We start from the raw sequence: 13,999 nt of genomic DNA on the forward strand, positions 1-13,999 counted from the left end.
GTTTTCTAGGCTGTTTTGGTTTGGTTTTTGAAAGTCTTATAAGCTAGTAGTTTGGGTTGTAAGGTAGAATGTAACTCTGCACTTTCTTGCTCTACAAGATAAGTATTTACCATCTTCTGCCAGCAGGCGGAAACTGCAAATGTTTTGGCTTATGAGGAGTGTGCATTACTGTGTGTTCTTATTCCTTTAGGGAAATGGTATTAGTCCATTTTTGGTCATCAGCAGGAAAGCTTTTATCTAACTTCTACAGCAGTGCTATTATGTTAAGAGCTGAAATGACATCCAGAGCAGTTTTGCATAAGATGTCCTGAGTGCTGAGCATTTGCAGTCACCTCTGTGACTCACTTGAAAGTGAGTCTGCACACAGCTGAAATAGCTCTGCCAAAAGGTGTGAGCAAATCTTAACAGAGCAGTAATGTGAGACTAGTGATCACTTCATGTCAACAGTGGTTTTGCTGAGCACACGGGATGAGCAGAGTTAATTGTGAGATGGGGTGTTTGGTGCCTGCTGACACCAAAATGGGCATCCTGTAGGAAAGGACTATTCAAATACTGAAGTGTTCCAGTTGCCACACAGCAGTTGTTAATTAATGTTCGGTTTACATTTCGGACTCAGAAGATCCAAAAAACTAACATGGAAGACAGGAGTTGTCTTCTTGTTTTATATTACGTTGTGGAATTAATTTGTGAAACAGTGTTGTCCATTTAAAGAATTGTTAATTTATAAAGGAGAGATGTTTCTTTTCCACAGTTGGGAGTGTTCTTTTTGACCTCTGTCCACAAAATCTCATAATACAGTGAGTTCTGGAATATTGGGCTTGCTTACTGCTGGCTGGAGACAACCTCCTGGAAGCTGCATAGTTTAGATTGCATTTCTCCATCTTATCTATCTTTGGAAATGTTTACAGTTGTCTGTCCAAAAATTGACAAAAACTTACTAAGGTGATTGAACAGACTTTTTATAAAATTCTGGTTCGTAATACTTGCAGGTTACCACCATCCTGAAATTAGTTACATTAATTATTCCAAAGTGGAATCAATTGCAGGGATAGGAAACTAATTTATTCCTTTTTGGACAGCATTAATCTGTTGACTTGATGTAGATTTTGTTGAATAGTAAAATTTTGCTCTAAAGCTTATGAAATAAGAACTAAAAATAAATTCTGCTACTAGCTGTGGAAAACCCATTATTTTGATGTGTATATGCTGCATGCATCTTTAAGCAGTTCAGAAGTGGCAAATACAAGTGGTGCAACAGGGTTGCATCAGTGAGCTCTTGTATTTGCCCGGCAAGTGTTTCTAGAGTCTGCTGTAGGTCTTTTGACCTCTAACTACTATTCCCTCACCTTCTGCACCTACTGTTAGTCATAGTATTGCCACTTTGGCAGATTTGTCTAAAAACTCTGTTCTAATGCACAGTAACTTCACTCTTGACTACGTGGCTCCCTGTTTGCCAGGGCTGGCTGTTCCACTGCTGGGGTCTGCATCAGTAGGTAGGCTGATTCCAGTGGGTGCATGCCTTGAATTTTGTACTGACTACTGGTTGTATTCCCTGCTTGTGTTATCTGTGCTGCCTCGGAAGAGCCTAGCAGTTATTCACCCATGGTTCATTTAACATTCTCCTGATGTAGTGATGCTATCTTGGGTGAAAAATCTAAGCTATTTTGGATTATAACATGTATTTGTGCCTGAACTGGATTGTAAGTGTCTTTGGATTATAGACTTGTACTGCGTTTTGTACAGTACCAATGCAAGTTAATATACAACATGAAGAATGAGATCTCTTTTAAGGGGAGAATGTTATATAACTGAAACTTTCTGTAGATTTCAAAGCTATTTCCCTTTGCATTACTTATGCTAATATAATGTAATTTCTTACAGTAGTCTCATTGTCATGATGCTGAATAAATTTTGGATATGACTTGTCAGCAAAGATAAACCCAGCATTGTAACTTTGATTATTTTCAGACTCTCACCCAGCAATATTTGTTGTGTAAACTGAAATCTAAAAAAACTTGGAATCTCCTTGCTGGCACCAAGTAGGAAACTTGTTTCTTAATGATACTTCAGATAAAAAACCAAAACACCTCCATCCCACCCCCCAAAAAAAAACCCCTCCCCCCAAACCCACAAACAAAAACTGCTCTGAATATAACTATGGAGTTGAAAAGTTTGTCAGCTGTTTGGACATGAGTGAGCTGCAGTTGCCTCTTGTGTTGAGTGAAATACCATATGTTCCATGGTACTTCAGTTCTTCCTATCTTTTTTAAAATTCCCTTTTGAATCTAGGCATTGTATTCACTGGATGTAACCATCTGTTATTAGCAATCCAATTTGAGGCGTGGCATCAAGATACTTTACCAATGTCTTCATTAAAGCAGCGATCTGGGCATTTTTTGAACGTAGGTCAACGGATCCAGTGCTGTTTCACAAGAAATTTTTTATTTCATTCTACTTGATGACAGGCTGAACCTGGAGTGGTTAAACTGCACAAACAGTCTCTTGGTTCACTCTTCAGTTAAACTTCCAGATGAGTGAGATTGTGTCCTATGGCTGATATTAGTAAGGATAGTTATATTGTTGTCACATCTTTGTGTTTGAACTGAAAGGTCGTCTTCATTTGTAGCATTAGTACTTTATGAGATCAGAGGTAATTGAAATATATTGAGGGGACTCAAAATAAGTCAATCTTCTTTCCTTTCTGATAAGAAGAAGATTAAAACAGTTCCTCAGAAATCCCTACCTGGAAGGCCAAACTTGAGAGTATATGTTGAATTAATACCTAGAAGACTCAGATCATTACCTGCAATCTGTTCTACTCTTAAGACTGTTCATTTGAGTTTTCAGTTTTATTGATGGCATTCTGTATTCTTGATGTACCCCAGGTTTAGTTCTTGTTCAGTTTTAATGTACGTCCTAAGTACAAACTATTAAGACATAATGTCTTGAAAACTGGTGAGTTTTCTCTTTGTGTTTTGAGTTCCAATAGTAACTTTTCAGATATCGGTTGAGAGTGTGAGAACCCTAATTGTTGCCTTCAACTTGCATCCCTCTTTGACAAGATAGGACATACTACAGTGAAGTACAATCTAAAGGCCGGAGCTATCTGTGATCTTCAGAGATGGTGGCACTCAGGAAGAGAAGTAACTTTCCATGGTAGAGAATGTTTTAGGAACTGAGAAGTTGTTTGCCTCCCACAGAGACCTGCTGAGGTCTTAACAACCTGACCACAGTATTGAAAATACTTCGGAATTTGAAGTGCGTGAGGTATACTTAAGCGAAATCCTGTGACTTGAAAAGGGTTAATTCTTGTCCCAAAGCATGAGTTTAATGCATCTGCAAGTAAGCGCTGTTGAATTTTCAGGCTGAGCGGCTTCTACATGCGTAATGTGCTCTTTTGGAGAAGAGGAGATATGGAGTAACTGCTATGTACTATCCAATCTTTTCAAAATAGAAGGATGCCTCTAACTCATAGATGATGTATAGAAAGTATGTAAGCCACTTTTTGGGACAAAACATGCAGGACCTACCTCTTACAAATTTCTATTAGAGAATTTATCGGTTCAAAAATAGTATTGCTTGTTGCATAGATATACAAAACTGAGAATGTGTTGAAGAATAGGTATTTATGTATGAGATTGACATTACGGTCTGTGCTGTTACTGCATATCATAAATTCCACTGTTGCTTTAAGCAAATGATGCCAGTGTGTGGTCTTTGCTCAAATGAGATTCATTTACTCAGGTTTAAAAGGACGACACAAAAGAATATTTAGGACACAGTAAAATATCTTCTAATTAGGAACTCAGACTAAGTGCTTCACTTTTAAACAGTAAACACTAGCTTTTACTTGTATCACATCAGAGATGGGGGAAACATTCCTGTTTCCCTAGTCTGAAGATAGTTAGCTACAAGTTTTGTGACATCTGCTTTTTTTTTTGTTTAAGGAATGTAATGTATGCTTCATACTGTAAAGTCTACCCTTGGGACTGTGGGAAATACTGTGTTTCATTATGAATAGCTGTAAGGATAGAATTTGCATGTGGTTTAAAAGTGCAGGAGTAATTATACTTTAATATATAATCTTCTTGACTGTACTTCAGAATATATTTAGGAGTTATTCCTGCTTTATCACAAACTTTGAAGTAATCTTCAAAGTGTGATATTGTGTGCTTCATGTGGGTAATTCTGCATCCTCTTCATGAGCAAAAACGTTTTTCCTCAAGTTCATCCTATCTTCAACTAATGTAAATTGTAGCTTATTCTAAATTGTTAGCATACGCTTTTTTCCAGATATCTTAGAAAACAGAATAGCAAGATAAAGCTCTTAACTTTCATCGCAGATTTCTCTTTGAGGATCAGATTTTGCTGTCTGGTTTCTTAGAGTTTGATAAGATTTTTTTTTTTTTTTTCTTTGAACTGAAGCAGAGGTAAAAATACTGGTGAAGCTGGATGGCCTGGTCAGGAACGTCTGCATCCTCTTTATGCTAGCACCAATACTTTCAAAAGGATCAGGAATGCTACCTAACTTGAAACCTATCAGGTCCTTATTTTTGAAGGATAAGATATTCAGCCCAGTGGGACAATTTTAAAGGTGTGTCAAGTTAAATAGTTTCCTCAAAATAAGGAACTTGTAATCTCTAGTGACTTCAAAACCTTGTTTTAGCACCATGGAGATTGGTATTAATCGCATGCTACACTAAAAGCCAGAAGCTGTCTACTGAATATAGTGCCTGAGGGTCAAAGATGAATGATTACTCTTCAGCCCTTCCAGGCTTGATAATGTGTGCTTTTTTTAGTACTGTCCATAATTTTAGTACGAGTACGACACTGTAGTATTTTTAGCATTTGATTTTTATTTCTTAATTTTATTAGTGTAAAACATTAATGTCCTTTTTCTGAGGCAGTGTTTTTGAAAGTCAGCTTGTCCTGTTTTGCTAGGGAAATCTGAAGTTCATTAGCTATTGCAGTGAAGATTACAGATTGAAATTATGATAATTTATAATACTAGGTGTAATTTTGCTGTTTGTTCTTTATTCCAATTTTGATGTTTCTCAATGAAAGGTGCTGTCTTTGATACACCTTAAACTGGATGTATTTACCTGTCTAATGACACCTGATAGTACAAATGCTTGGTAGGTGGGCAAACTGCTCTAAACAAGGATCTGAAAGTGTTTACCTTTCTTTGCAATAGTCTCTGGAAGGAATGTTGGGGGGGGGAGTGTTTTTTGTTTTGAGGGAAGTTGGACTGATTTTGTTTTGTTTTAATTTTTGTGGAAGATGGTGCTGGTTTTCTGTTTGATAGTATTTTGTGTTCTAAATTAAAGACCTTTATGGGAGAAGGGAAAGTAAAATGCTGTCAGGGCAGCGTAACTTTTGGGGACCATGAGAACATAGTGATTATCAAATGCGTAAACAATCTGCTTGTGAATTGATTAAATGACCTTGAGGAATCCTCCGGAAAAGGCGGATGAATTCATGTAAAGTGTAGCACATTGTTTTTCTTATTCCAGGTAGCACAAAAAAACTGTCTAGTAGATAATAAATCCTATTACAGAAATCACAACATTTGAGGATGTTGACAAATAGTCTGAAGTGGAATTTCAATGTTAATCACTTCCAGGATCTGCTGAGGTGTTATATACTTGTAAGATCTGAAGAATAATTTTGTAACTTATTATTAAAATATGACCTTTTTTTGTACTTTGTAGCTCTACTCACACTTGCTCCACAAGGAACTAACTGCATGTTTTAAATGTGTTAGCCTGTAATAACATTGTTCATCCTCTTGCTGAGCCAAATAAGGTGTTAAGAGGTGAATTCTGACAATTTGCAATTGCTGCTTTGGATGTTACTGTTCCGACAGTAGAGTTAGCAGAAGTGACTTTGTGAGCTGCAATAGCAGTGAAGCCAGGACTAAACCAGAGTGGGGCAGGTGTGAGGCAACTGGAAAGGGTAACTTCTGAAGGTGCTCCTGCAGAAATTACAGATTTTTCTTCCCCACCAACAGCTGAATTGATGGTATGGTTCTGTAAGTGTTGAAAATCCACAAGATGCATCTAAAATAGTTGTTTGCTTACTATAAAGCTTGTTATGTTGAGGGCTCTGTTTTAAACCATGCTAATAGTGTATTTCCACAGCTGCTTAGAGAAGAAACTTAAGTGTGAGCTGCTGTGATCTCACCACTTCTTCCTGGCACTGGCAGTAGTTCTCTGGTGACTGCATAGCAAGCCAGTTCTGGGGGCAGATCTGCCTGAAAACTAGTCCTAGGAAGAAAGAAACTAGTTTTCAGCCAGATCAGTTCCATGAACTGACTGACTGTAAGGTTGTACTGAGTATCAGCAAAAGAGGGAGAAGGTGGCTGGCAAAGGAACAAGTGGCCAGAGGTTAAAATGGAACAAGACTGTGAGGGTCTAGGCAGAGTTGGCATTACAGCATACGCTGCTAAACCCTGTACCAAGTCTTTTGTCTCCTCTATTGAATGCTAAGTTTGACAGGGGTATATGAAAGGTGGGGAGGAGAATGGCAAGCAGAAAATGCCCTTTGTAGATGGCAAATTAATCAGCCTTCTTAGCTCTGAGCTTTTGGCATATTTGAATTTGACAGTCATCTTTTAAACTTGCCTTCCTAAAACCTGCTTCTTATATGCAAAGACAGATGTGCTTCCAGTCTTTCTGACCTGGAAATTCCTTAGTACACCCTTTCACATATCTCTAAGTAGTAGTTGCTTCTAAATATTAGTTCTGTCAATCTGAAATTGAAACTGTTCTTTGACAAATGTGAATTAGTCTTTCAAGCTAAGAGATGTAAAGGATGTAAACAAGGGTAAGAACAAAGTAAATACTTCCTTAATTTTTTTAACAGGTAAAATTATTGCGAAGAACCCAAAGCCAATAGTAGTGATTTTGTTTGGTTTTTTTTTTTTAACAGCTTCTGATGCCTTTTATGGCAAAACTCAGAGGGGAAAAAAAAATAGACAGGCCTGTAAACTGGTTCTCTTAGTAGAGCTCTAGGACCACAGCAAACCGGAGACCTCCTGGTCATTTTCCCATCCTTCCCTTACATTCACACTGTCCTTTCTTCCTGGTCTGTCTCATGAGTAGAAAGCACTGAGATCCCTGGCTGTGAATCCTGTTCCTGTCCAGAGCTAGATTCCTCAAACCTGAGAAGTTCTTCAAAGAAAGGAGAAGTTTGATGTACTCCAGCAAACTCTGTCCATGAAAGAACTAATGAAACCTGAAAGAAGGCAAGCCTACAACAATCCAACAAAAAGTAGTTTGCAGTCAAAGTTTATGGGAGACACCATAGCTATGGACCATGCTTTTCCCCAGGAATGTTACACTTAAGCCAGGAGAGACGACTTTCCTCCTTTCTTGCTGTTTCACTCCAGATCATTCCACAACCTGTTTTGCCCAAGCTTCTTGTTTTCTACGAGTCTGCCATCTTGTAGGCTTTTGTTAGGGAGTCTTGGACTTTCAGATGCTGTGACCAGAGCTAGAAGAGCTGGGCATCTTCTTTTGTTTTGCAGGTTTGCAATATTAGAGCACTGCTTAATTAGTCTGCAGTCATGGAACAATTCTGCTGTTTCCAGTACTCTGAACAAGCAGAGGAAAAAACCCAACCTCCTCTTGAAGTTCAGTTCAAGCAAAGCTGTGTTCTTCATAGTCGAAGTGTAAGCTGCCTGTTAAATGCAGGTTGCTGACGTTGGATAGTAAATGCTGTTTCTTCGGCTTCAGGGAAGACTGAAGTTAAATAATAACTTAGTGGACCAGCAGATAAGTTTGTGGCTGATAGTACTACCCCTCCCCCAGTTGCATACTCGGCATTCCTTCAGAACAAATGTTCACTTGTTGCTATAGTGTCTAAGATCAGCAGTCAGGAGGTGGGGGGTGTGTGTGTCTTGAAGGCCTGTGAGTGTTTAAAATGTAAAATCAACCCTTATGTGCAGTCCGGATATTTTTGTTGACTTAAATAATTAGCATATCTGTCTTTAGGAAAACTCTGAACTATTTATAAGAGAACACAGACATTTTCCATTTTTATGGTGCTTTTGAAGTGCAAAAAATGTAATACAAGGCAAAACTCCATTCTTCCTCCTTTTTGCGTTTCTGATGTACAAAAGAATCTCAAAACACTTAAAAAGCCTTAGCTATTTTGTTAATTAGAATTACCTTCCCTTTCCATCACAGCAACTAGACTAATGAAACTGAAATTACAAGATTAGCAAGATGAAAGGTGAGGAAGAGGATGAATAGTCAGATTTTCTTTTTTGAATGTAGATGTAAAGTTAGGCCTTTCAACAACAAAAATTCTTCTAATACAGTTTGCAGCTTACTTAAGAAACAGGGGAGCACTTGGACACAAAAACTTGTATCTCTCAAAGAACTCTGCCCCAACACCTGAAAGATAAGATTTGATCCATATCCAATATGAGGTCTTGTGTTCTTAACAGCAATTCCTGTGTGCATGTAGGAGCTTTTGTGTTTAAAAACAAAACAAAAAAACCCTTGCCCTAAATTAGTTTCCTACTCTTGGCAAAATGTATTTCAGTGTATCCACAAAAATACTCCATTTTCTCATTTCTCTGATGTATCAATTTATCAAAGTTGCAACATAAAACAAGAACGTCAATACAAGTAATTTTTGTATGCCTAACAGCATAGAGTTATGAGTTGTGACTGTCTGTCATTTTAATGATCTTGAATTCATGAGGATTTCGGAGACTAAATCATTCCTTTTCCACCGGTTTTATTGGGAGTGTTTGTCTTCCCATTTATGTAGCTAGGTCACAGAACTGAAGCTGACTTGTTTCTTAATTCCAAGCAAATCTTCACCTAATCTGGCAGTTGCAGTGGTTTAGTTATGTTAGATCTAATGTCTCATTAATGGATTGGAGTTAGAACTGCATGGCAGGGTAGGAGATTTGATACAGAGCCTGGACCTTGATCTTCACAGGTAGCTGTTTCCCTTTTTTTAAGGAAAGCAGGGATTTTTATGGGGACTAATTCCTTTGTCTCCCTCAAATGCCCCTTTTTATAGAAGATTGCTATGTTTGGGTTAAACTTTCATCTTATTGACATTCATTACAGAACAGTGTAACTGAAAAACATAGGACTTCAGGAATTTTTTTGTAAAGACTGTGGTTTAGCTGAACAAAGGATTTTTCCTTTTTGCTGTTTTTTCCTTGTTTACTGTTTGAAGGTACTTTCTTGGGCTAATTTTTAAAAATACGTAGGAATTCTTATTTGCCAATTTTGGTTATCTTTATTTTGGACACTGTCAAGGTGAAGGCTGGTTTATCAAACTTCTTCAGAGTTGTGTTCTGTGTCATGATTAAACTGCTTCAGATATTTGAGCAAGTCTAGTTATTGCTTACATCTGAAGTGACAGTGAAAGCCCCATTATTGTTTAAATTTCAAATGGCAATGAAAATATATCTAATGCAAGAAGCAGTGAAAAGTTTTTAAAGGAACTTACAAGACTTATTTCTGGGGTTAGGGCACTCAGTTACATAGTCCTTTTGCTTGTGAATCAGCATTTAAAATGGCTCTGGTTGCTTTGGTCTAGAATGATGGTCAGAGAATGAATGCTGGGGCTTTCGTCTCTCACCTTCTTGCATATCTGTATGTGAAATAACATACAGACTTTTTTAGTTTTTAGTGTAAATGGGTATTGGAGAATGTATGAGAGGAATAAGGAAGCTTAAGATTCAAACTCTGATGACTTAAGCAGTTCCAAAGAGCTATTGTAATAATATAGCGTGTTCCCTTTTTCAAATGTGTTGGTTCTCTGTGCTGTGTTTAACTTGGGTTCAGGGCCCACAGGTGGGTGTTGCAGCAGTTCATTACATTTTTAAAAGTTCTGTTAGTACTACTGATCTATGAGACATAAAATGACAGTGGTATTATGTATGTTGCTATGCATACTGTGAATGCTAAAGGGAAAGGGAGGCTCTTATTTTGGAAAGAATAAAGTGTTTCTTCTAACTCTTGTAATGTCTTGAGCCTGTTCTACTTTTAGGAATCTGCAAGATGTGGAAGGCCTGGTGAGGAAGTTTCAGCTAAGGTGCATTGAAAACAATGTTGTCTTTTGATTAAAATGAATTGCAGGACTGTAGATCAATAATCTGCAGGAAGTATATTTGTACGGTGGAGTTAAAGCACAAGTGGGTCTTCTTTCTCACCCCATACCTTTTCAACAAGAGGTTTTGACATCTTAGGATTTTGGGCCAAAGTTCAGTTTTGTAGCATGGGATTTCAAAAGGGTGCTGCTCTTTGAGCATTGTATTGAAATTTTTCCTGTTCATGCAGGTATGATCAGTTTAGACCTCTATGTTGTAAACAAATTTAACATCTCAGTTGATGTTCTACTTTTGGACTGCAGCATATTCTTAGCTCTATTTGTAAGATCAGATGTTGCTGAAATAGTTACAGACAGGGAATTCCTGAAGCATTAGCTTAAAGACTGCTCAATGTTCACAAATTCCTATTGCTGTTTTAGAGCTGATAGTGATATGAATGGATTCTTTAGTAGGATGCTTAAGTTATTTTGCATTTTGGTTTGTGGGGTTTTTTTCCTGGGTTTTTTTTTCATTCATTGATTGTATATAGGGTATATAAGGTACTTTGTTCTAGATGCTACCACAACTATGGAACTTAAAAGACTGTCCGGAAGTTCTTCAATGCTGACAAGTGGAAAAAAATGTTTACTGGAATCACTAAACTGGAGGTGCAGAGAAACAGAACAGTACTGCTCAACAAAGTGGGCTGTGGTCTCAGTGCACAAGTAGGTTAACTACTGCTAGCAGAAGAGCAGTTGAAGGAGGCAGCTTTTTGGAGGGATAATCCTGTATGTTTTGTGCTTCATTTGGTAAGGTGCAAACTGTTTATGTGAAAGCTTGGTAGCATACATGAATTGTGATAGTTGAGTGAAGACAGTTTGTGAAGGGCCTTGAGAAAGTGGCCATGATAAATAGTTTATGCCAGTGGTGAAAAAGGGGAAACTAACAGTAGGATTAAGATTGCAGGGTGGTCAAATTAAATGCTCTCTGGTATTCATGTTTAAGCCCTTGTGTTAAGAACAAGCAAACAAATTCAGCAAGGAAAGGAGAACTCTTTCTAGCTGTAGCTGGCTTCAGCTGATGACTAGACATGAAAATTTGGAGAATGTGGCTGAGAACTTAATTTGGAAAGAAAGCAATAGATCTGGAGCATATAAATAAATAGGATTCTTAAAAATGAGAGAAACTTGTTACACAACATCAAATGCTGCTTGCCATTGCATGAAAAATGAAATGCATGGGGCTACTATTCGAATATGTAGTTGACCAAGTTTTGCCTGTTTCTATTATAACTTTAACATTCTGTAGCTTTTACTGGCCTGCACATCCTTTGGTTGGTTGTTTGTTTGTTTTTTTTAATTTAGCATTGACTAGCTGGCATGACAACTTTAGTGGGGGAAACAGCAGTGTAAATCCAGAACCATAAAGCAAACAGATTCTGTGGTTCATCTTTCTCACCTTTCTATTGCAAAGTATTTGTGAAGAAATACTACTCCATTAGAAATGCATAGTGAGCTGTGCAGTGGGTTACTGTTGTCTCTTGGGGTGTGCAATGCCAGTGTGACATCAGTTACTGCTATAATGACGGTGTTGTAGTGTTTTCTCTTCATACAAAATTGTCAAAGATGTTTTGGTGTGAAATAATCTGATACCAAAATGTTGTATTGCAGAGGGGATTGACTGTTTCTGAATCTAGGAAGTGGGAAGATTTTGAAGGTATTTCCTCTTGAGCATTCAAATGGCTCATCACTCTGCCTCGCCTGTGCAAGTTATATAGTCAGGCTTTACTCTTGGGTGGCTGTTTCAGCAGGACTTCAATGCTGAAACTTCAAATAATTAATCCTTTATGTTCACCAGTTTTCTAGACAACTAATGGTACTGGCTGCTGCTGTGGTGATTTGAATACCACTTAAAATCTAAGTTGATTTTGCACAACTCTTTTCTTTTAATCAACAAAATAGAAGTGGAATACCATCACATCCTATAGCAGTCCATAATTGTGTTTAAAACATCCTTTAAAAGAAATGCACAAAGCAATGCACCTCTTGTTTAACACCATATAATCTCATAATCCTGGCTTTGTGTGGTCTTTTGAAAACTAGGTGGGCTGGCAGCAAGAAAATAGCTTCTTCGCTCACTCAGTGACTTAGGCTAAAAGTGGAAGGAGCAGCCATGTAGAACAAATAGTATTTTAGACTAAAAGTAAAATGAGTTAAAGGTTAAGTATTTATTTGATAATCTTTTGATGTGGGTTAGCAAAGGTTAAATTTATTTTCTTTTGAATTAATAAAACAAAACTTTCATACTATCCCTTCTGTGTGCCGGTTTGATACGGTAAGATCAACTTTCTGGGGATAGTCTTTCCTTTTCTGACTTGTTCTTTTTTTCAGAAATTTGTTCTGTGAAAGTTGAGTATTACTTCATATGTTTTCAGAAATTGAACCAATATGCAAGGAACATAGTTGCTTAAAGCATAAAAGTTTTCTCATTTTATTTTAACAGTGTCTTCTGTTGACAGCTGTTCAGTCCAGGGACTACTTTGTTTTACTAAGTTTTAGTAAAATGCCCTTTAAGAAATAAGTAGCATACTACTAAAAGTATAGTCGCTAATCCTGATGGATATGACTTTCTGGTGAAATGTGACTGATCGGGCTTATTGCAAATGTATTAATTGTAAAGAATGTAGTCTTATGTCCAGTTGACAATTTACAATTCTAACTTAAAATATGTTCTGAAAGTGCTGAAGCATTATCCTCACCTAGTTTTATTCTTAAACTTCTGGAAGACTCAGGGAAATGATATGAACAGTGGCTAAAATGGCCATGTAGTGTGTTCACTCTCATTTGTCAGAAATAGGTAAATAAGGAAACTCCAGCAATTTTCATTACTGGTTTCTGGTCTTTAAATTTTGGGTTAATAGAAGATTAATGTATTCTAGAGATTAAACTGCATGGCTGAACACATCTAGGTTAGTTGACTGGAATCTCAAGGCTAGTAGAATACAAAAGTTGAAGGAATGTGGCGTACAGCATATTGAAATAGATTAATGAAAAGCTGCATTGTGGTAGTGTTTTTCCGAAAGGCTTCCCCACATACACAAATGGGGAGTTCATCTATGAATTTAAATGTGAAATGAATGTGAAGTAACAACTGTTCTGCTGATGTCAGTTGGCAAACCAACATAATGAAAATATTTAACTGCTTTCAGTGTAGGCAGAATTATAAGATTTTGATTATTCTGATGTATTTTGCATGTACACCATCTATTTTCTTGACTTTTTGAAAATATTTTTTAAGACATCTTGATTTTAATAACTTTAATTTCTGAAAATGAATCTAGTCTTGGTTTGCCCTATTTACATAGGCAAGAAGGACTTCTTGCATAAGCTTTGACTTTTCAGAAGTACAGAATTGGTCCATAATTACAATGGGGTAGGAATCTTAGCCATGTTTAAAAACAAACTAAACCCACCACTGTTTAAGGTCACATCAGAGGCTAGTCAGCATGGTTAATGGTCAAATTTAAATGGATAGACTGATATATTTTGGCCAATCCCTGATAGCAAATGACAAATCTGAGAGGGCTGTTTGGGTATTTGTGGTACACAACAAAAGCTCATCATGCTAGAAATCTTACCTGGAAGGCTGGACTAATGGGGGATAGTTTTGTCTTTTATCCAAGAGCAATTTTTTTTGCAAAAATTGCAAGCCTGCGTTTCACCCCGTTTATTTCAAAAAGTCAAGAGAGAACTTCCACCCTTAAAATACCAAAAAACCTGTAAATACCAGATGCTTTTTAATTTTAACCTAAATTTGTACAAGCTAATTTTAAGGTCAGATTTAGTAGTTTAGCAGTAAATAGGCAACTGACTTGCCAAATGTGAAATCCTCTCTTGTATTATAAAAACATTATTTGCATATAATAAATGAAATCAGACA

The 13,999-nt window shown here is 37.1% G+C and overlaps 1 protein-coding gene across 7 annotated transcripts in view; it reads left to right on the plus strand.

Moving 5' to 3' along the window:
• Positions 1 to 13,999, plus strand: part of ARHGAP29 (Rho GTPase activating protein 29) — a 56,766-nt gene that overhangs the window by 5,950 nt on the left and 36,817 nt on the right. The window lies entirely within an intron of this gene.

Source organism: Mycteria americana, chromosome 7, assembly GCF_035582795.1.
Source record: "Mycteria americana isolate JAX WOST 10 ecotype Jacksonville Zoo and Gardens chromosome 7, USCA_MyAme_1.0, whole genome shotgun sequence".
NCBI classification, from domain to species: Eukaryota; Metazoa; Chordata; class Aves; order Ciconiiformes; family Ciconiidae; genus Mycteria; species Mycteria americana.